The following is a 23,973-nucleotide window of genomic DNA, read 5'->3' on the forward strand; positions in this document are numbered from 1 at the left end:
TGTCGTTAAGGACTGACTTTTATTTAATTTACTTTTGCTGGTGGTATTTTTTTTTCTTTATTTGTATTCGACATTGCATATCAATCTTATTTAAATACATATAATGTGTTCATGCTTTGCTAACAATATATGTCCTCATGACTCGGTATACTTTTTTATGTTATATTATCATGAGGTTGTTTAGATTGTTGTAAAATGACCAATATCAAATATTTTGTGTTTTGCAATAAACTTTTTATTTTATAAATTAACAAGGTCATCGGTATAGATCGACCTTATATATTTCTGGGGCAGCAGATATCACCTTCGATTTTTGGTATGGTTAGTATTTTTTTTTTCTGTTGGTCTCCTATTTAGCTATGACGTTGTATTTTTTTTCAACTCTTGCGTTACAATGTCCGTTTATAATATTTTGCCTCGATCCTTTTCATCAACTTAATTGTTTTTATTGTAGAGAGATCAGATCATCTAGGTTGTTACAAGGATGATGCTAGCAGGCACTTGAAACACAACATGACAAGCAGCTTCCACATGTCTCTTGCATTCTGTAAGCAACATTGCAGTGGATACCGATTTTGTGGCATGCAAGTTCGTATCTTCCAATATTTACAAAGACCGTTTTTACCTAAGTTAACAAAAATCAATTTAATGTCAAGCAACCGTTAATTGAATATACATTAATAACTGTACCCTCTACAAAAAGTCGAACAGCAAATGATCAAGAAAAATTGCGAATGTAAAAGGGGAATATGTCAAAGTAACAAAAATCCGATCAAAGAGAAAAAAAAAAAAAAACAGCAGAAGACCACCAATGGGACTTCAACACATTAAGAAAATAATCACGTCAACAATTCAACGTTGAACCTCTTCATTATTTAAAGTTCCACATTATGCACTGGTAACCTTAATTACACATAAAAAAACGATAAAATATCGTTCATTTCTGCCTCCAGGTAAAGTTCTACTTTCTAATCAACATGTCCAGCTGTTTACCAATTATAATTTATAATTTGTAGGTAGGTTCCTATTGTCTATGTGGAAATGTCCTAATTGAAAGTAACTATCCAAAAATTCCTGAAGCAGAATGCGACTACGACTGTCACGGAGAACCAGGACGAAAATGTGGTAGCGATTGGAAAAATTCAATTTATTTAGGTAATAGAAATATATTTTATTATGATTAACAGTCACTACTTTCGATTAACAGTCCCTAGTTTTGATTAACAGTACCTACATTTGTACTCTCTATTAACAGTCACTAGTCTCGATGACATTGACGTGCCAGTTGAATACCACAAAAAAAAAAAAATAAAAAATGGACAATCAACAACATTGTCTAATTAACTAGAGGCTCCTAGGATCTCGAGTAATTTTTCAAAATGTTGAAATACATAGTTTGATTTTTAAGTTATGTCTCATTAAAAATTTTGTGTCTTGTCAAATATAGGTTATTCTTATTATGATATTTGTCAATATTTAATGTAATTATTGGCACTTACATGCGAGTATATCCAATCCTAAACTAAAAACGCAATCAAATCTAAACAAGTACTCTTTGAAAATGACACTATAAAGATGTTTGATTTCATGATTAACATAACAAATCTGCTACGTTTGATCTGTTTTTCAACAAATAACCGGCATTTTCATGGGAACCAACTGTGGCCCTCTTTTTTGCAGAGTTGTTCCTTTATGCATATGAAGCTGACTTCTTAAACATATTAAAGGCAGTATCTGCTTATTCTTCCGAAACATTAGATTCCTGAGATCACTCGAAGTTTGTGGGAGGGTTTGTGTTGCGCAGTCTTTGGCTTTTATGTTTTTTTTTTACTTTTGTGTATTGTTTAGTGTTGATTGATTAGTAGTCTTGTTTTGTTTCGTATATTTTTTAGCCTTTGCGTTGTCAGTTTAAACTTAACGATTGGGTGTCGCTTTGATTTCATTCGCATCTCTTGTGTTTCCTTTACAATTTTTTGAAATAAAAGTAACAAACGGTAAAAAAATAAGATCAAAAAAAAGATGCAGTATGATAGAGGTTAACAGTATACAGTTAGGTGCAGACCAAGCATTACATGTAGACGGTGTTTACTCGCGTGCACTTCAAGTAAACGCCGTATTAACTGTGCGTGAACTCCGAAATTTCGGTAGACATAAAAAGTAAACGTGCGTTTACTCTCGCGTTTACCTTCACGTTAACGTAAAATCTGCGCGTCTTCTTATTTTCTAAAGTCGAAACGGGCGTTTACTTTTGCGTTAACTGCTGAGTTAACGTGAAAAAAAGAGGGACGAAAGATACCATACGGACAGTCAAACTCATAAATCTATAATAAACTGACAACACCATGGCTAAAAATGAAAAAGACAAACAGACAAACAATGGTACACATGACACAACATATAAAACTAAAGCATAAACAACACGAACCCCACCAAAAACTAGGGGTGATCTCAGGTGCTCCGGAAGGGTAAGCAGATCCTGCTCCACATGTGACACTCGTCGTGTTGCTTATGTGATAACAAAATTCGGTATTATTTCAACTTCACCATTTGGAACTCTTGGTTTAATAGTTTCCTTGTGAGCAGCAACCCTCTATCAAGAAAATCATGATAGGAAATGCAAGCACGGGAATATCGTATCAATAGGCATATTTATACCCCGTATGCAGGTGCTGCTGGAATGTTGCTACTTAGAAATGGAAAGTTCACAATTGGAAAGCTGAAATCATCTCTTTTGTCGTAAAGTTTTGTTTTCAACCGACCGTCATTGTCAATTTCTAGATGTAAGTCAAGATGTGAGGCAGACTTAACTGTATCTGTAGTATCCTTTAAAAGACCAAGTGTTCATTTTCAATTGACGTGATATTGACGATTACAGTAAATTAATAATGCTATTGCATCTTTTTAATTAATTGAAAATTAACATACAAAATTTCCTTTTCTGCACAAATATACAGTACAAGCATGTCTTTCTATTAATCAAATAATTAAATCATCACCAAAATCAAGCAGTTTTTACATCTCAGACTTTCTGACTCAGGATGACTCGTAGAAAATAAAATTATTTGACCTCATTAACCAAACCTAACAACATTTGCCTTTCATCTAGTAAATCTATATAACTGCACAGTAATTCAGTTATATTTTTAGATCAGGAGGGACTGTATAATACAAATGACAGTTATATTGGAAAGCAAAATTTTGTTCGCATCGATTAAGAGTGCCAGCATGTCCTCTTTTTAATCAAAATATTGATCGTTAACAAAAACCAGAAGTTTTCATACCTCAGATTGACTGGTAGGACAAAATTATTTGTCTGGATCAACGAAAGCATACCATATTGGCACTTTATTATGAAATTGTTATTAGCCGCACAGTACATCAGTTATATTTTTTGATATCAGGATGGACTGTGTAATACATATGACAGCAATAATGCAAAAATGATTCAATAATTCAATATGCATCAATTGTAGTGCCAGCATGTCCTCTTTTTATTCAAAATATTGAATTGTAAACACATATCAGAAGTTTTCTTACCTCAGACTGACTTGTATAACAATATTATTTGTCCGCATTAACAGAAACTGACCATATTTGCACTTTATTGTGTAGATCTTATTAGCCGCATAGTAAATCAGTTATATTTTAATACAAAGATGGACTGTTTAATACATATAGATATAGGAAGATGTGGTGTGAGTGTCAATGAGACAAATCTCCATCCAAATAACAATTTTAAAAAAGGGTAAAGCTGAGGCTCACACCGAACAACAAGCTATAAAGGGCCCCAAAATAACAAGTGTTAAACCATTCAAACGGGAAAACCAACGGTCTAATCTATATAAAAAAAACGGGAAACACGTATAAATTACATAAACAAACGACAACTACTGTACATCAGATTCCCGACTTTGGACAGGTGCAAACATTTGCAGCGGGATTAAACGTTGTAATGGATCCAAACCTTCTCCCTTTTTCCTGAAACAATAGTATAACATTACAACATAGAAAAACACACGGTAAAATAGGAATTGGCATTCTTAACTCAATCAAAAAACGTAAATTAATACACTATGAACGAATAAATTTGATCTGTGATATCTGAATGAAAACGCACAGTTAATAACATATTAGGGACAAACATTCAAGGCCAAAAGGCAAACAAACAAGTCCAAACAAAGCCATGGCACGACACCACTACGAAATATTTAACCCTTCGAAAATCTTCACTTTAGAACAAAAAACGGTTTAAAAAAATACAGGTAAAACTTGATGTTTATACAAATGTAGTAAGAAGAAGTGGAAATTAAAAGATATTTCAAATAATCAAAGCTGGTATATAGACAGATCCATATAAATATAAAATAACAAAAAAGCATTATAAACAGTATCAACAGGTCGAATTAACAAGAAAATACGATTTCAGAGTACTCGACATGTCAGCAATATTAGAATAAAATGACTAAACAATTTGGTATGCATCAGTTTATAGTGCCAGCATGTCCTCTTTTCATTCAAAATATTAAATTGTAAACACATATCAGAAGTTTTCTTACCTTAGACTGACTTGTATAACAATATTATTTATCTGCATCAACAGAAACTGACCATATTTGCACTTTATTGTGTAGATCTTATTAGCCGCATAGTAAATCAGTTATATCTTAATACAAGGATGGATTGTTTAATACATATATATATGTGAAGATGTGTTGTGAGTGCCAATGAGACAACTATCCATCCAAATAACAATTTAAAAAAGGGTAAACCATTATAAGTCAATGTACGGCCTTCAACACGGAGCTGTGGCTCACTCCGAACAACAAGCTATAAAGGGCCCCATAAATAGCAAGTGTAAAACCATTCAAAAGGGAAAACCAACGGTCTAATCTATATATAAAAACGAGAAACACGTATAAATTACATAAACAAACGACAACTACTGTACATCAGATTCCCGACTTTAGACAGGTGCAAACATTTGCAGCGCGATTAAACGTTGTAATGGATCCAAACCTTCTCCCTTTTTCCTGAAACAATAGCATAACATCACAACATAGAAAAACACACGGTGAAATAGGAATTGGCAGGCTTAACTCAATCAAAAAACGTAAATTAATACACTATGAACGAATAAATTTGATCTGCGATATATGAATGCAAACGCACAGTTAATAAAATATTAGGGACAAACATTCATGGCCAAAAGGCAAACAAACAAGTCCAAACAAAGCCATGGCAAGACACCACTACGAAATATTTAACCCTTCGAAAATCTTCACTTTAGAACAAAAAACGGTTTAAAAAATACAGGTAAAACTTGAAGTTTATACAAATGTAGTAAAAAGAAGTGAAAATTGAAAGATATTCCAAATAATCAAAGCTGGTATATAGACAAGATCCTTATAGATATAAAATAACAAAAAAGCATTATAAACAGTATCAACAGGTCGAATTAACAAGAAAATACGAGTTGAGAGTACTCGACATGACAGCAATATTAGAATAAAATGACTAAACAATTTGGTATGCATCAATTTATAGTGCTAACATGTCCTCATTTGTTCAAAATATTGAATTGTAAACACATATCAGAAGTTTTCTTACCTCAGACTGACTCGTATAACAAAATTATTTATCCGCATCAACAGAAACTGACCGTATTTGCACTTTATTATGTAAATCTTATTAGCCACATAGTAAATCAGTTATATTTTAATATAAGGATTGATTGTTTAATACATATGACAGCAATATTGGAAAAAAAATGACGAAACAATTTGGTATGCATCAATTCATAGTGCCAGAATGTCCTCAGGTGTTCAAATTATTGAACTGTAAACACATATCAGAAGTTTGCATACCTCAGACTGACCCGTATAACAAAACTATTTGTCCGCATCAACAGAAACTGGCCATATTGGCACTTTATTATGTAAATCTTAATATCCACATAGTAAATCAGTTATATCTTTATATCAGGATGAATTGTTTAATAAAAATGACAGCAATATTGGGAAAAAAATACTAAAATTTGAAGTAAACGCAAAAAAATGAAGTTAACTAACGAAATATGTACACGCGGTGTTAACATGCGTTTACTTTATGTAATGCTTGGTCTAGACCCAATTGTAGGTAACCGTATGACTCTCAATAATGAGCAAAATCCATACCGCATAGTCATTTTTAAAAGGCCCCGGAATGGCAAATGTCAACAGCATAGTTAACGGTCAATAAACCTCGTAACGATGGATGCAAGTATTTAAAATCAGTCCGTATATTTATTTTGTAAATTTTGTGTTTGTTAACGTTATTGATATCTACAGATGTAATCTACTAATATTACTTGAAAGTTATTTATCAAGAACTCGATTGTTGGTTAGAGTTTATAAATTAAAAATAGTTATTCTTACAAAAAGTCGACTAGAGACTTTTATCATGTTAGCATTTCTAAAAGAACACGAATTGCTGACAATTTAAGCACTGAGTAATACTCAGCGCTACATTTTAATTTTTTGTCAGTTTTACTGTTCTTTTCTTTCCATTACCAACATTATCATGTTTAAGATTAAGACAAAACTTTAAAAAATTTACTCTACCACAAATTGTGTCTGCATTTACCATCATCAGGAACGCTTAAAAAGACACAATGAAAGACATAGATAGAATAGCCTAATTTCAGTTGCTTTGTAATTGGTATATGAACACATTATTCTTTTCAATCTTTTTGTATTATTTTGATAAACGATAAGGGAAAAATGGTTACAGGACTAGAAATGATACGATATACTTGTATATGATGACATATCTTTTGAGTTTGTGTTGAATGAGGAGATAACTGTATTGTATTTTAAGCTCCGACGGCTTCAATTGGGGATTTGATGGTCGCAAATTAAGTTTACTGGCGCCGTCGGAGCTTAAAAATGCATTTACGTTTTGTTTCTTGCAAGTCGTTTTCTGCCATTACGCATTAGAACGAAATTCAAAGTATTATATTCAACATGCTCAATAGTTCAATATTTTATTTCACGGTATCGCAAACATTATAAATGATAAAACAGTAATGTGTTCTTATAATAGCCGATATTCATCATACAACCTACATTCAACATTGTTTAACTGTTTAAGTTTATGTAAAAACTCTTCATTCTGGTATGAAAGTTAATATTTCTTTCTTTATATTTTACAGTTTGAAGATACCACCCTTATCAAGACCATCATTATCCCATCTGAATTATACGACACGAGTGCCTGTCAAAATTATTAGTGCACCATTAGGTTGAACACTATCAAAACTGTCAATTGGAGACATGCATGGTTGTTTTCTAAAAATGCAACATTGTCCAGTGTTTGTAGTGAATAAAATAACTCTTTCTAATGATGACTCTTTCATTCTTGTGAAAACATGTTAAAAGTAAAATCATACAAGTACTGAACTTAGAGGAAAATGAAATTGGAAAGTCCCTGCTTAGATGCCAAAATCAAATGACAAAACACATCAAAAACTAATGGACAAAAACTGACATATTCTCAACTTGGTACAGGCATTTTCAAATGTAGAAAATGGAGGCTTAAGCCTGGTTTTATAACAATAAACATTTCACTTTGTACGAAAGTCTCATCAAATTTCGTTATGCTTACATTGATGCGGGAACCAAACAGACACAATAAATAAAATAGTGAAAACATGGGTACAGCAGTCATGCAGTTATATATTTTATGAATATATGGGTGCTTAAATGTAAACAGCCATCTGCAATGCAAACATAGTTTAAAATTCATATTAACATGAAAAAACTTTTCATTAAAATCATTGTATGCCACAGTTTTAATACCTTTAACACTTTGAGGTTCATTAATAAATTAGTGTCATTGAACTACTTCTGACCTCTGTAAATGTAACAAATGACAGCTTTGATTATATTTATTAAGAACTTTGGACCATCCTACCAGTCTCATTTAACACTAATGAACATAAGGAATGATTATAAGAAGGATGTAAAAATAATAAATAATAATCAACGTGAGTTTAAATAATATGATAACTAAAGACATACACATTTCCATTTTCATTTGTATTTGTGCAACCTATACAGTTGGTCAATAAAGGACAATCTTTAACGAACAAAATTGAGTCTACAAATTTACATGTAGAACAGAATACACAGTTTTACTTACAATTTTAGTGAACAGACTATGTTTATATCATTGCGTGATCAATCCAGTATATACTATATTGACAGGTAATCTACTATCTGGTAGGACATCTTGGTACTCCGTCAAGTAGGATAAACTAAAAGAAGTAACATTAAAATGTGTAATTGGTGTAATTTGGAGGGAAGTTTCACATGAGTTTGCCGTGTATAGAAAACACAATACGGTTTATTTGCCACGAAAACTGATGACAGAGTTGGTAACCTGCCGGAAGAACCCAACTCTGCGGTCACAAGTCAGTGGTATAAAAAAGTCTATTAACACATTGTCTGCCGTAATGGATTTTACTAACATGCCATACAGTGTTGCATCAAACTTTCAAATCTTAACGTGTCAAATTTAACTTTTTGTTTTGTATTTTCCCTGGATAACAGTAATAAATCGTTGAATGAACTGTAAAAGTTGTTTTCTTTTTTGGAATGAAGATACTTTTTTATATTCTTAGTCATAGATTGTTTTTTGTAAAACGGACAGTGTGGAATACTATATAGTTATAATTATTTCTATAATTCAAAAGATATTGATGGTAAATAAAACAAAATATAATCCTACACTGAACAATTGTTATATTTAAATTCATTGTTTTTCTGTCACAGTTTTAATCTATAGAGGGGCTTTACATAGCTGACTATATGGTATGTACTTTGCTCACTGTTGAAGATTGTTTGGTTGCCTGTAATTGATTACAACAACGTTCAACTTTAACGGATAGTTGTCTCATTGGTTGTCTTACCACATTTCATTAGTTTTATATATTCACATGTACAATTATAAAACGTATACGATTTCACCATATCATCGTTCTCTTGTGTCATTTAATGTTTGAGATAGGAAATAATCAAAATTTTCTTTATTATAAAAAAGTGTCTAAGTTTAAAATGTCAAAAGAGAATTATTATCCTTTTCTTCATGATATACATGTAATGAATCATTCAGAAATTTATTAATATCATCTACATATACTCTTTGTAAAAACATACAATTGCTTTTATCTCATTGTTCCTGTACACAATGATTTTAAGTATAACTTATAACAAACACCTAGTATACATGTAAGTGTGAACTTGTGGAGGTTATGTTAATTCAACCAGCCATTGATTTATTATTCGAATCGTACGAATTGATATCATAACATCTAAAGCCAACCGCACGTCGTCAATGTGGTTCAATACCGCGATAATAGTCAATGAAAAAATCAATGACAAATAAAACGTCAAATATTTTATCATACAATTGTATCTTTCATTATATATAAATCTTTATCCTTGACATATTTAAGTACTTAAGTGACTCTCTATCATTAATAACAACGAAACAAATCTTGTTGTTCTTGGTATTGCGTGTTAAAAATCCAGAACATTTTTTTTTGTGTGAAGTAAATGTAGCAGTAGTAGTTCTTCTATTCAGTTGCTAGTGCATAGACCCTTACAATGTACTTGTACATCACGGTCCTATGCAAGGAAGAGAGTTTGGCTCGAGCAAAAATGTTTAACCATGCCATATTTAGTATTTACCTAATCTTGTACATGCTGTAATGTAGTTTTTGTCGTATCATCTTTGACTTACGTTTAACTTAAGGTGGTACCCAACACCTTCACTAAAATTAATTTGGCTCGTTTAATTTTCATAAAATTTTGACAAAGTATCTACTTTGACCCTTTGACAAAAATATATAAAATTTCAAAAAAATTGAACCAACCATTTTATCAGAAAAAATACACTGGTTATACAGCAGTTTGACAAACACTACTTTTGATCATAAAGAAGCTTAATCTTCCCTTAACAACACAACGTAATTAAAATGTTTAGATGATTTTACAGAGTTATCTCCCTGTAGTGTAAGGTTCCAACTTAATGGTTTTGTACATAAATCAGACCGTTGGGTTTTCGTTTTGAAAAGTTTTACATTTGTTATTTCAGGGTCCTTAATAGCTAACTATGCGGTATAAGTTTTGCACATTGTTGATCCGTACAGTGATCATTGGTTGCTAACTTTTATGGTTCGTCTCTAGTGGAGATTAGTATAAATGTTAATAATTTCACATCTTTTTTTTTTGATATAAGATATTTTCAGTCAAACATTAATTTTAAATGGTTCTTTACTGGTACGTGTGAAAACCTTTACAAAAAGGATACGATAGACAAAAACTATAATTTCTTTTTGGGTATTACTAAATTTAGAATTTGAAAAAGTTTGAATTGCTGTGATTTTTTAAAAATTTTTAGATATAAGTGTCGAAAATTGCTACGCTTAATAAAAAAAACCGATAGATTTTTGTTTTAGTTCACACATTTGTAGGTACATAGGTCACGTTATATATCTATACCATTTTTCATTTTTTTATATGTTTTAATCTCATAAGGAAAAAAAGAGAACATTTTTGTAATCATGTACACCCTCACAGTTATTGCAATACTTTGTTCATTGCAAACGACTTGTGCTAATCCATGTATAGAGGTCATCCCTTGTCGTTGCCCAGGCACAGTAGTTCTATGTTCCGGGAAACATGTAATGGGTATATCTGATGGTTTAGGTCATACTACAACACAATTGTAAGTATGGTTTGTTTTTTTACCAAGAAATAGTTTAATAATGATTGCAATTAAAATCGCTCGTTCTCTCTCTCTCATCTCTCTCTCTCTCTTTTAATTCACAACTCCGTTATCTAGACATCTACATCAAAATCAAATTCCAAATACCGGTATATCATCAGATACGTTAAATGATCACACGTCAATGGAATTGAATTAATAACTGACTTAAATTCTTATTGTTCACTGCAATGGTCGACATTTTGAAATACAATGTATCTGATCGTCTCAAATCTGTTTATGGCAATACTGCATTTCCAGCATGTATACATCCTTGGACTACTTATTACCGCTTGAATGCATTGACAATGAAAAATATTCAATCAATTATTCGGAATTAGGCCTGGTTGAATATGACGTCGATTCTAATATCAAGAAAATCGTAGTGTTTAAATAATTTTAATAGTATTTTGCTGATAATTCATCAATCAATCATATATTTTCAGAATATTGAATAATAACAAAATTGCAACGATCTTGTTTCATTACTAATGTAAGTATTGCATTTGAGTAAAGGAGTATTGAAGAAATGTTTTAATGCACTCGTTCCAACGAACATAAAGTATTTATGTGCCCACAGCTACTTAATTTCCGAATCTTACTCCAGACTTAACTGTATAGTTACTCTATCATTCTTGACATGAAATAAAGAAAAACAAGTTGCTGATTTTGTCCGACACGATGACCATGTCATTTTCATAAAAAATTACTAATTAATTTAAGCATCATTTACTGTCCACAAAAAACATTGGTTTCACTGAATGCAAATAAAGTCCACTAAATATTTTTTTTACAGTACACTGGTGTTACATAATATCTTAAAATGAACAAATATCATAATAAATACACATTAAATATGTAACTCTTATATACGTAACAATTCTGTTATATTGTAAAAATTTCTACACTATTGTTATCTACATGGTAATCGATGAACCAACTTGACTTGAAATAAACTACATAAATTTCTAGTTCTTAAATTGTCTGGTCAACATTGTATAAATAACACATAGCTAAGAGGGTGATAGAGCAGATTGTTACCCATAAAAAACATTGTCAACCGCGATTAATACCTTCTCAGATATGTGTTATTTAATTTTTTATACTAAACGACAGATCAGTATGCCATTTGCAGGTGAATTGTTTTTGTAAAAATCAAGCGGGTCCAGGACCAATCCAGTATATCTTATCATAATCCTTCGTCTTTAAATCAATTTCCTATGTGAATACATTTAGAGTAATTAAGAGCTGGTAAACTCAGTGTATGATACATTTTTCTGGTTATGGAATGCATTCTTCTGCATTTATTTCCATATTTTTCTAGAAATTCACAATTGCATGTTTGTAGTTTAATTATTGTGTGTATACTAAAAAAGGGTGTTTCGGTTACGGTCATGTAGACCTAGGCTTATCCTCATCAGGTATCCCTAGCTTATATGTTTTCTCCTTTGTAATATGTAGAATAGTTCCAATTTGATTTCTCTTATGGGGATACGACACCTGTTTATACATTCGTTTTTTTTTATCTTTTTTCTTCTTTCTATTTTTTTTGGTATTGTTTCCTCTTTTTTATTAATAAGCTCTGCAGTTAGTTTATTGTTCTTTATATTTTTTTTCTTTATTGATTTCGTGTTTATATATTTTTTCCTTCTTTGAATTAGTTAAATACTCTTTTAGATTATTGTCTCTTTGTATGTAAAACTTTTTCTCATTGCTTTTAATACTGTATTTGAGACATTAAATATCTTTTTTTGTTATTCTATTTGAGAACAATTTAGTTATTAAAGCAGTGTTTGCTATTCTATTAATAGCAGTCTCTATTTGAGAGATTATTATATGTTCTTTTTGAGAACAACTTGTATTATCAATCCTCAGAGTATCAATCTCTATTTGAGAGATGATTATTACTGTTTTATCAATCTCTGTTTGAGAGATGATTATTACTGTTTTATCAATTCCTATTTGAGAGATGATTATTACTGTTTTTTTTAAAAAAACAAAAGCAGTCTCTATTTGAGAGATTACTTTATTTTTGCTATTCTATTAATATCTCTTTTTGAGAGATTATTATATGTTGCTATTCTATTTGAGAATAACGTGTAATATCAAACTCTATTTGAGAGAAGATTATTACTGGTTGTTTTAACAAAAATAAGACACAATAGTCCTTTACTTCCGATGTTATAGCATAAACATAGATCCTGTCGTGTGTGATAGATAAGTATGTGTATTTTATCAGTCAAATATTTCTATCTAATTGCTTCCACGTGATTACAATATCTCGTATGCTGGTTGGTTGATTCTATATACGTCACAGATACATGCACGTGTGTTTTTGACATCAACTGACCTGAACTTTATGTTAAAATAGTTATGGAGTGTTCGTAACAGATACACATAATAATGTATTATTTTCTTCTTCTGGATCGATATTACAAAGGAAAATAAATAGAAAATCTTTTACATATATTCTATATATAACTCGCATCTCTATTAAAATAATAGTATTATTTATTGGTCAGCTAAATAATTATAGTTTAATAGTTAAAGTCAATTAGTTTTTTTTTCCATTCAGAAAAAAACCAACATTATTTGTCAGCGGTTGAACAAATATTTATTGTAATATTCGTATATACAGGTGGTCGAATCCCCATGAGAATGAAATCTGAACTAGTGACTTGTATGTATAAGTCAAGAACTTTATAACATTCTGTTGATGCAATTAATATTTCTTGTCATTTCACTTTAATTGACATATCCTGTTAAGTGCTTCCTGTATTCTTTTCATGTGGCACATTTATTTCGGACATAACTATTTGTTACTTCATTGTAAGTTATTGATGCTCCATTTTACTTTTCAAGCTTAATTCTTTAATATAGTTGCAATGTCCCTTCCTCTGGCTTAGAGTTGTTCTATATAGTTTTTCAAATCTATATTTCAGTTTTTTGTCCCTTATCATGGTTTTGATAATCAATTCGACAAAGGGTTATAATAAACGTATATGGAGATTGTCTAAGACAATACTCAGGTTAGACCACGGATTTTTCCCAATCAAAGAAATCAAATTTGAACTATTCTACATATTACAAAGGAGGAAACAAATAGGCTAGGGATACCTGATGAGGATAAGCCTAGGTCTACATGACCATAACCGAAACACCTTTTTTTTAGTACACACAATAATTATACTACAAACATGCAATTGTGAATTTCTAGAAAAATATGGAAATAAATGCTGAGAAAAGTACTCCATAACCGGAAATATATATTTATCATACACTGAGTTTATCAGCTCTTAATTACTCTAAATATATGCACATAGGAAACTGATTTAAAAACGAAGGATTATGATAAGATATACTGGATTGGTCCTGGACCCGATTGATTTTAACAAAGTATTTTCATTGACATCACACACATAACAACGCCCTGGGTATTAACAAAAATAACAGAAGTGAAGCAAGATATTATTTTTTTTAATTTGACTGTCAAATTATAAAATTTGAGCAAAAACGTTGTCTTTAGTTACTTGATGGAAAATTTATTCATTGACCTTTTAATTATCGATTTTTGATTGGTATAGAAGAGAAAGTGACGATAAAAAAAAAAAATGTTACCCGCTAAGCCATGTTATAGAGTAAATTAACACCCTTGTAATAGCTTACAAAAATTTGGCGTTTAAACATGAAGGATAAAAATAAAAATTGGCTCGTCGTCCTTTTTTGGTCAACACCTGTTTTATATATTTACACACATTGAGTGTTCCTTGTGAGTGTGACTTTCACCCTGCCAGGATTGGTTAACATTTTAAAAACTTGTGTCATATTTAATACATTTAAATAATCATGAATAGTGGTATACTGACACTGTATTAACATGATAAAGGAGACACGGCATTTATTTTCAGACATCTAAGTGTTAATCAAATTGAAACTATCAAATCAGATACGTTTAAGGATCTTGTGTCATTGAAAACTATGTAAGTATTGATTTCAAGATCAAGAAAGACGGAACTGAATTATTCAAATTCTACGACCGATTTCATGATTTAGTCGATTTTCTCGAATGATTAAACGATTTGTCGATTGTTGCATCCAATTTTTATTAGTACTCCAGATAAACTTTGTATTCCAAAAAAAATGTTTTGATTCACATACTCACGTGAAACTTTAAATGAAGTTTAGTTCGAAGCTACTAGAATTTTTGTGACATTGAGGAAAACTTACACTTTCGTGGACATAATGATTTCGTGGTTTTGTCAAATTTTCCATACAAAATTTAGCATTCGTTTAACAATTGAATTCATGGTATCTGTACACACGAAATACACAAAAATTGGTGTTGTACGTAAACAATTCCTTATGAACGTTTATCTGAAAAAAGAGATTCGGTCGTATAAGTTGTTGTTATTATTCTAATCCTTTTAAGTATATATTCAAAACCGCTTATTTGTATATTGTTGCGAGTATAGATTTGTTTATGTGCATGGGATCACAACATTGATGATGCAAAAAAAATAGGAGAAAATTTAGTAGCAGAAGGAGCGTCCGGTAACAAGCCGTAATATAATTTTATATTTTAATTGATTTGTGGAGATGATGACGTCCCCTTTATGATTTCATTAAGCAAAACAATTAATGTTTGTTCACTATATACTTTTACTAACTTATACATGCTGGTATGGCTTAACATTTTAAGTTGAGTACTAACTTTAAGAACATAATTCCGATGGACACGAATCTTGCATTGAAAGTTGATCAAGTTTATTCCGGCGAAAGTGAGAAAAGCAATCGAGTTTTGGTGACCATATGTTATTTTCGATAAATGATGACATCAAGTCGGATTGAAAATGCTCAAATCAATAACAAATGTCGATATAGTAATTCCTTATCTTTTTTCGGTATTTTATCACCTAATACAATTTCAACTGTAGAGAAAGATGCCTTTAAGAATTTGGTGTCATTAAATAGCGTGTAAATATCTTTGTTTTACCAATGTCTTTTTAGAATAGCAATTTCAAAGTATTTGTTCAAGATCATAAATATGTTCTTCGTCTTCTTTGCTCCAACCATTTCTCAGTTATTTATAAACCCTAACGTGCAATTTATTTTTTAAGCGCATTTCGTATTCAATAGTATTCAAAAGTAATGACGATTCATTGATATTTAATCTATTTTCAGAAAATTAGATAGAAACGAAATATCAACTTTAGCACCGGATATGTTTAAACATTTTGTGTCATTAAAGACCCTGTAAGTAATATATTTATGAATACAAAAATACTGAAATACTAGGTCTTCATTTGTACGGTTGACATCGTAGATTGGTTCATCATCTAGTTCAGTAAAAAAAAAATAGTGAACTTTCGTGGTCCGTGCATTTCCGTTGAAAACTTTGGTTTTAGTGAACAGAATTAGTACGTTTAGGGGCATCGATACTTCGGTTTTCAAGTTCAGCTTGTAGTTTGAAAACTATGATGTTTATTGCACGAATCAATCGGCAAATTGAATTCTCATAATTGACAATCAGTACTGCTGCCATTAGGGAATTGTGATTAAGTACGTACAGAACAAATATTATTTTTTAGTTTATCCTACATTATGACGATCACTTAGACGCTTGATGAACGTTAATAGTGCAGAGATACAGGTGATTTTCTTTATTAAGTAAGAAACGTAATAAAGGCGCACATAATTGATCCAGACAAACTAAAAAGTGGTATACGTGATTATTGACACAATGAGTATCATTATTTTTTCGTGAGCGTTTCTGTGTCGTAAGAATACATTATAGCGGTGGATTTCCTTAGGATAAAGAAGTATTGAAATTCTAGTTCTCAAATTATATTACTATTAATAATTGTAATCTATAACAATACTTAGATTTGATGATTTGAACACTGAACGCAATTGCAAGTGAAGTATGAACAAAGACCGTATTATTTCCTATTTATGTGTTGCATATCCAAAGTATAAGTGCTCCAACACGTGAGATATGTACCAATCAATCTAGATATCTACATTTATCCTTTTCCAATGTTTGCTTCTTTCATTACGGATGTTATGTGATACTCCAATAATCAACAGAGGCAACATGAGTGGATGTACGCAAATGAATTACTTCCACAAGGAGCACAATCATACCATTAAGTTTGCCAAAAAAAAAAAAAAAGAAAATACACGAAAAAAGTAAAACAACTCAAAAATACAACGGTCAAAACAATAAGCAAAATAAATGTGACAGATCTCAATCAACGACAACCAGTTAATTACATACGATTGACTTAGGTTAGATACATATTGAATTTGGCAGACTGAAACATATTTATTTTTGTTCCGGCCTCCCACTTATCTCTTTCTTTAAATGTTTTAATTTCAAAGATTTAAGTAGCAACAACTTTACAACAATATCATCCAATATATTTAGAAACAAGACAAGGATAACCGACTTGTACGTAATTTTTATATATCTTGATATACTTTAATAAGCAATGTCCTATAAATATAAAAAGAACAAAAGAATAAAAGAACAAAAGTAATAAAAAAAATGTTTACCCTTGAGTCGTATCTTTAACTATCGGTAATGTTTTTTTTTTGTTTCATTTTCTCTTAATAGAAATAACTTGAATATATTATCGGTGGAAGCATCGAGATACTTTGATTTTATAAGGCTTGATACTAAACCCATAACGGGAGGGATTATACTTGATTTCATATGATGAAGACATTATCTTTCAATCAGTCTAATTGAGGGTATTGAGCTGAAATGTCAGTAAATGCTAGTAGTTCATTGTCACTTTGATAAGTTACGGTTGTTACTTATTCTGACATCGGACTCGGTGTACACTTTAACTGAGTTTTAGTGTGCGTATAACTACATTGTATGTGTTTCTTTTTATTGTCTAGAAGTAAAAGTAGACGGTTTACATCTCACTCACTAAGTATATTTTTGCGCCTGTTCAAAATCAGGAGCCTTTAGTCTGTATCAGTCATGTATGTGTTTTTCCCCATTTTATTTCATTTATATATTTTGAAGTTTGGTGTGTCATCCATTTTACTGACCTGGTACACGCTTTTATTTAGAAGTAGGCTATGGGCCATCTCCGGATGCAGGTTTTCTCGCTGAGTTGAAGATCCATTGGATACCTTAAGCTGTTGTTTGTCATTTGGTCGGGTTGATGTCTCTTTGACAAATTTCTCATTTCCATTCTTAGTTTTATTGATGTAGTTTATTAATGTTTTTGCTATGTTTTTTTAAAGGCAAAAAAAAAAAAAAAAAATACACCATGCGTATTTAAATCTTAAGTGCACCCAACTTTTATTTTTCAGAATTTTTAATTTCAACACTTTAATATGTAGCAATATGATCGACTTGATCGAATGAATGGCTTCTCAAACTAAACTCAGTAATACAGAAGGAAATTGTTATCACCGTGTATCATCAGTACAGCGGATATAGGTACTAACCAATCGGGCGTAATCGATTTTGACCTCACACGGTAACGAAAATCTTTGTTTGGTTCACATATTATCAATGTGTACCTCAATCTAAACATTATTGTTGTATTAAGAAATGATTTGGTTGTAGGCTGATGATAAGGGGTGTCTCATTATTTTCCCAAAACATGAACGATTACCAAAAACGTGTGCAAATAGTTGTCAAAGAAGTTGGCACTCGTCTCATCCGATATCATTCCATACTCATTTGAACTCTTTTTTCTGATAGAAGGCCACTGTGCGCGAGATAATTATAGTTGTATCAATAATTGGCATTGAAATCTTTCATGCATATGTCTTTTTCGATATTTTATTCAGAAATGAGGCGTTGAGTACAGTGTTTAGCTGACCACATAAATCCTTCTGTACGGTGCATAGTGAAGTTGCTGTACACCGTACACAAAAACGAAATTTTCATACTCGTTTATTACCCAAATAGTTTCAAGGAATGAGTAATCACAGGTAGGTTTATGATTGGTAACTATTACTTTTGCCCTGTATTAGCTTTCTTTCAGGTAAAACATCTAAATGTCTCGACAATTGTATCGAAATTGAAAGTTAGTGTTGACATTCACAACTATTTGCGAATTTGCAAGTTAATTGTTCGTATTAAAATATAAAAGTTGTCTTATAATATGAAAAAATCGATGGGAAAATTTTTTTTGAGCAGGAATTTCAGATGTTGAAAAATGTACACTGAATGTTGATAAAATAAAACAAAGATTTTCGTTACCATGTCAGTTCAAAATCGATCATGCCCGCTTGGTTAGTACCTATATCCGCTGTACGATGATACACGGTGGTTATGACTTTGATTCAATCACGGGCATTACTAAATTTAACATATCAAGCTGTACAATTCCAGGTAAGCTATTTTCATGGCAATAAGGATAACATATTTGTTTAAAATTATGTTGAGAAGATAATAATTACTAGAAAACATATCTTATAGTACACATATATTCTTTCAATAGAGAGGGAAATTTATAAAATTATATACACCAGCAAATTAGGAATCAAGTCAGGTCCCAAACTATTTTATGTGGTTCATAAATTACAACGGGCACTCATATCAAAGGACATTAACGTTCTGTCCTCGTCAGTGATTGTTTGTGACGAATCATGTCACGTGGCGGATTTTTCTATTAAAATGGAAAAATCGTTATTACTCTGTGTTAGTAGAATCCTCCAAATATATAAAAGAAGCATAACATGTGCACAGTCACTATCGTGTCAAATGAAAGGTCATTAGTTTGAAAATGCAAAAGAAATATCTAATTACTTGTGTTTGCATGACAGTTTTATACGATTTGTAAAATAAATTTCAAAAATGTCTCAACTGTAAAGTTATTAGCAGTCCAAAGCTCACCATGTTTGGTTGATGTGAAATAGACCGAGAAAGAAAGATACCATATTTTTTTTCTTTATTTAGCAGTTCAAAACAAACTGACATTGTCATGGCGAGAAATAAAACACAATAAAAAGACACACAACAAAAACACACAAAAGAAGAACATAGAAAAATAAACTAAGCTAAAAGATGAAGTTGCATGTTTACCTTACAAATGTTTAATCATTCTTTGTTTATGATATTTGTATTTTAGTAGATGGTCAGTGGGGCTTATGGTCTACAACATCATGTACAGTGACACACGGAAGTGGCACTGACTATAAGTATTTGAATATAAAATTAACAATAACCCATCGCCCTCTGGCGGGGGAAAATATTTTGTTGGTAATGAAACCAAACTATCACAGGGCAACTAAGAAGATTGTCCAGGTACATGTTACGTTCAGATTTCACTGCAATTTACTTTAAAATACAATGCTGTTTTTGAAATTTTACACGATATGTATACAAAGGTATGTATAATTATGCAACAAGATACCTTAAACAATACAAAAATTTAAGAAATATTTAATGTGATCAACACACAAAAAAAAGAATAAACAAAAACATATTATTAGTTTCATATTTTATCAAAATTATTCTTAATAAGTATGAACAGTCAGTTTTAAAATGATATCTGAATGTCAGCTTTTTTTTTTATAAAATCATGAACTCAATTAAAATTCGTTAAAACCTTATAAAAAATAATTTTGATAATTCTGAAATCGGTATGCAAATTCAAATTGAGCATTTGACGGGCTTGGTATATATACCTTACACAATTGAAATATAATCAAATTAAGACATTGCACAGATGTTAAACAATTGAAAACAAAATGTTAAATAATTTTATTATTCGATACTTACTAAAATTTACTACAACACAGTTTGGTCGATAGAGGAGAGAGTCAATCGGAAAGATTCATTCGGAATGTAAAAATTGTCCTTAGATCTGATTAAAAATATTGTTTTCTAAAATAATTTATTGATTTTTGTATTCATTTACTTTTTTCATATGTTTTGTGTAGCACATTTTAAGATGTATCTATCATTTAAATAGATGTTTCAGCAACGCCAAGATAGGTCAAATGTTGGGAAACCATACAATATGTGTGTATTGTCACTATTCATTGCATTTATTCAATATTTAAAAAAAATGAACAAAAATAATACTTAATAACATTATGTTATAGACTTCTGTTTTTTTCAACAGCTTTTCTTGACGGTAAAAAAATCTAAAACGTGTAAACGTCCATAGTTTCACATATTTAAACAACCAGCACAAGATTTTACAACATGTACATGATGTTAGAGTTAGCTATTATTCTGGGCAGTCATGTTAACAATAAGAATACATATTATGCTTCGTTCTCTATTATATTTCTTCAAACAACATTTGGTAGAATTTAAGGAAGAGCATACGTAATTGGCAGGTGTCATTTTGGGAAAAAAGGTTGATAGAAGTTGCTTTAGTGTTTTTTTTTTAAATAGTTTTGACATAAGACATGAGCATAAAACAGTATTTTTCACCCATTCAATTTTTTTTAGAGAAAAGATTCAAGAATACAAAGACATGGAAAAGGAATGCTAACCAGAAATCTTGATTTGAAAACTACAAAGAAATAAAAAAATAGAGGGATGATGGACTTCATGTGATAACATGATGGTGGATGAATAAAGGCTGAATTTCTTTCCCTTGAAGGATAATTGTTTTCATTTCTTTTAGTTTTACTTATTTTTGCTAACCATATTACTTTTATAATGGGGAAAAGTGTAGCTAAGCTGTTCATTGGAAGCTTTCAAATACATAATGCTGCATTCATTAAGCTACATTCGATGCTGGGAAAATAACTATTATATTCAATTATTTCATTTCATGTAACTTTGTGATAATATACGTTGGTTCATGATGACATTTCCTTCAATGGAAATCATTTTTTGTGCTCCATCTACGATAGTAGAAGGGCATAATGTGTTCTGGTTTGTGCGTCCGTTTGTCCATTCGGTCGTTCGTCTGTCCGTCTGTTCCGCTTCAGGTTAAAGGTTTTGGTCAAGGTAGTTTTTGATGATGATGAACTTCAATCAATGTGAAACTTAGTGCACATTCCTCTTATGATATGATCGTACTAATTTTAAGGCCAAATTGTAGATTGGACCCCAATTTCACGGTTCACTGAACATAGGAAATGATAGTGCAAGTTCCAGGTTAAAGTTATTGGTCAAGGTAGATTATGTTTATAAAGTTTAAGTCTAATCAACTTTAAACTTAGTACATATGATCCTTATGATATGATCTTTCTAATTTAAATGCCAAATTAGATTTGTTTACCATAATTTCACGGTACACTGAATTTAGAAAATGATAGCGCGAGTAGGGCATCCGTGTACTATGGACAAATTCTTGTTGGTTTTTGTAATAAAAGTTCGGATACATTTTATATTTTGTTTTATTTTCGTTTTGTTAATTCATATCATACATTAATTAAGCTACATGTATAATCGTTATTTCATGTTAAATTCTGTTGATACATGGGTATATATCAACCTCAATTGCCATTGGAATGTTCTTTATGGTTTTTACAATAAAAATGGATTAATTTGATGTTTTATTCTGTTTTGTTAATTAAAATCTGCAAGGCATTACTATCTTTGATAAATCGACTCTTCATCAAGAGAGACAACACATACCAAAAGGATGTTTAAACTGTAGTCTTAAAATATCCGATCATGCTTTAGGAAAACATAACAAAAGACAAATAAAACCTAAGCAACTCGAACCCCTCGAAAATCGTAAGTAATCCCAGGTGCTCCTCAGGAGTAAACATATTGTGTTTCATATGTGGTTTCTGTCTCCATAGACATGTCCTATTTCACAAGTGTCACCTGTCGTCTTACTCATTCAAGTATACACTGAACAATATACTTCATTGTCACACAATAAGGTGACGCTTTCTGCAGCACATGACACATCATATCGTCGACAGGTCATTTACTCCCTATATCGCTATGCTATGCTCTGTTATAGTGAATAACTAGGACAATCTGAATACCTTGTTATAAAATGTAGTTGTGCTTAAATGATGTGCTCTCTTTGGGAAAGTGAAGTTGTAGTTTTATTCAGCATGTTAAGGGAGTTTGATTTTCATTTTCAAAGTAATTAACTTTTCAAAACACTAGTTTATATAGATAGGGGATTAATAATTGAATCCAAAGAGCAATAAAAATATATAGGTCACCGTGCTTGTTTTCTAGATAAAAGCCATTGAAATTTTGGCGGGAAAATATTCTCTCTTGATTTTTCATACCTTTATCATTGACAAGTTGAAGTTCTCAAAAACTGTTAAAAAGTAATTAAAATTTTAAAAGACTTTTACAGATGGCTTATCATAATACATGTAAAAGATTTACAAAAAGAAAAATGGGGGTCACCGGGCAAATTTTTTAATGCATTCAAATGGATAAAACCAGAGGATTCCGAAAATCTGACAAAACATCTAAAACATGACAAGCCAGCTTCCTTAAATGTCTTGGTAATCTTTTGCAAGGTTGTACAAAGTCACGATGTTGTTAAAGTTGAAATAGTTCTACTGTGGATTTATCGTATCATTACATTTTTTTTTACAGAGACGTGTTTGAAGGGGTACCAAACATTTTGACTAAAATATATTTAGCTAGTTTAATTCTTTTCATAATGTTTTGACAAAATATTTACTTTGACTTGTTTATAAAAATATGAAAATTTCTAGACAGTTATACTGCTCAATTTACAGGAATCTTTGGTTGGCTATATCTTTTTTAGTTTTACAAACTAAAAAAGATATAGCCAACCAGTTAATCGTCGGAAAACTGGATTTCTCCTCACTTATATTAATTTATGAAAACGCTCATTTGATTTTTAAGAGTTAACTCCCTTAACTGTTTTGTACCCCCTTAAATAGTTTGTAATTTGGTGGCGATGTTTAGGTTGAAATCAAACAAACTGTTTTTTTATAAAAAGGTACAGCATTCCAAACATGCAAATTAAAACAGTAGTTGACCGGTAGATAATAAAAGATAGGGTACAAATCAATGACCTTAGTAACAGCTCTTGTATTGCTCAAAATAAAAATGAGACCTTCAACACGGTGCAAAACGCTCAATGTACTGTAGGATCAAGACGGCCATTATCACCGGTTTAAAACTGAAAATTGAAGAGGAAAACAATGGCAACATATCAAAGTTTAATGGTATAATTGTACTCCTACGATAACTTACTTATACATATATTTATTCATAAGTTT

Source organism: Mytilus galloprovincialis, chromosome 8 (genome assembly GCF_965363235.1).
Source record: "Mytilus galloprovincialis chromosome 8, xbMytGall1.hap1.1, whole genome shotgun sequence".
Taxonomy (NCBI): Eukaryota; Metazoa; Mollusca; class Bivalvia; order Mytilida; family Mytilidae; genus Mytilus; species Mytilus galloprovincialis.